The sequence below is a fragment of the Arachis duranensis genome, chromosome 2 (genome assembly GCF_000817695.3).
Source record: "Arachis duranensis cultivar V14167 chromosome 2, aradu.V14167.gnm2.J7QH, whole genome shotgun sequence".
Classification (NCBI taxonomy): Eukaryota; Viridiplantae; Streptophyta; class Magnoliopsida; order Fabales; family Fabaceae; genus Arachis; species Arachis duranensis.
Genome location: NC_029773.3, coordinates 38,339,175 through 38,340,776, shown reverse-complemented (window position 1 = coordinate 38,340,776; position 1,602 = coordinate 38,339,175).

Below are 1,602 nucleotides of genomic sequence, written 5' to 3'. Positions count from 1 at the left end.
ATCAATCTTGCTTTTGGAGCAGTGATCTGCTAAGGCTTGGCTGGCCTCTGGCCATGTCTAGTGTTTTGGACCGAAGCTTTCTTTGAAGGCTTGGCTGGCTGTGAAGCCATGTCTAATTCCTGGACCGGAGTCTTAGACTAGCATTGCACTGATTCCTGGAATTCTCATTAAGAATTTTGATACCTTTTTCCACTTAATTTTCGAAAAACACAAAAAAAAAATTTAAAAAATTCATAAAGTCCAAAAATTTCTTGTTTGAGTTTAGTGTCTCATCTTAAGTTTGGTGTCAATTGCATGCATTCATTCATGTATCTTGGTGATCTTCAAGATGTTCTTGATGATTTACTTGTTCTAATCTTTGAATTCTATTGACTTGAGTGTTTTGTGTGTCTCATATGCATTTTCATTTTGTTAAGTGTCAGCAGTATACAAACTGCTAAGTTTGGTGTCTTGCATGCATTGTTATTTGATTCTTGTTGCATTTTGATTTGTTCTAATTATCAAAAATCCAAAAATATTTTTAAATTATGTCTTCTCAAGTCAATAATACAGAGAATTAAAGATTCAGAACATTCAGCAGAGGAATTGCACAGAAAAAGCTGGGCGTTCAAAACGCCCAGTGAAGAAGGACAGACTGGCGTTTAAACGCCAGCCAGGGTACCTGGTTGGGCGTTTAACGCCCAAAAGGGTAGCATTTTGGGCGTTAAACGCCAGAATGGATACCATTCTGGGCGTTTAAGGCCAGGATGGCTAGAAGGGAAGATTTTGTTTTCAAATCAATTTTTTTCAAGTTTTCAAAATCTTTTCAAAATCAAATCTTTTTCAAATCAATTTTTCAATCAAATCTTTTTCAAAATTAATTTCTTTCCATTTTTAAAGATACTTACTATCAATTAATGATTTGATTCAACATTTCAAGTATGTTACCTTTTCTGTTGAGAAAGGTTTAATGTTTGAATCATATCTTTTCTTGTTAGTCAAGTTTTTAATTTTCAAATCAAATCTTTTTAAAATGTTTTTCAAATCATATTTTCTCAATCACATTTTTTTAAAATCAATCATATCTTCTTAACCACATCTTTTTTCAAAATAGTTTTCAATCAAATCTTTTTGATTTCTAATTTCAAAATCTTTTTTTAAAAAATCACTTTATTTCTTCCCCACTTTCATTTTCGAAAATTAAGTAATGCTTTTCAAAAATGTTTTCAAAATCTTTTACTTAATTTTCGAAAATCACCTCCCTTCTTCTCACATCCTTCTATTATTGGAGTACCACTCCTTCTCAATGCACAATTCGAACTCCATCTAATTAAGTTCGAATTCTTCTCCTTCTGTCTTCTATTTTTCTTTTCTTCTGACACCTCAAGGCTGTCTTCTACTCTTCTTTTCCTCTGACACTTCAAGGAATCTCTATACTGTGACATAGAGGATTCCACATTTCTTGTTCTCTTCTCTTTCTTATGAGCAGGAGCAAAGACAAAAGCATTATTGTTGAGGCTGACCCTGAACCTGAAAGGACCTTGAAGAGAAAGCTAAGAGAAGCCAAAGCACAACTCTCTTTAGAAAACCTGACCGAATTCTTCAAAGAAGAAGAACACATGG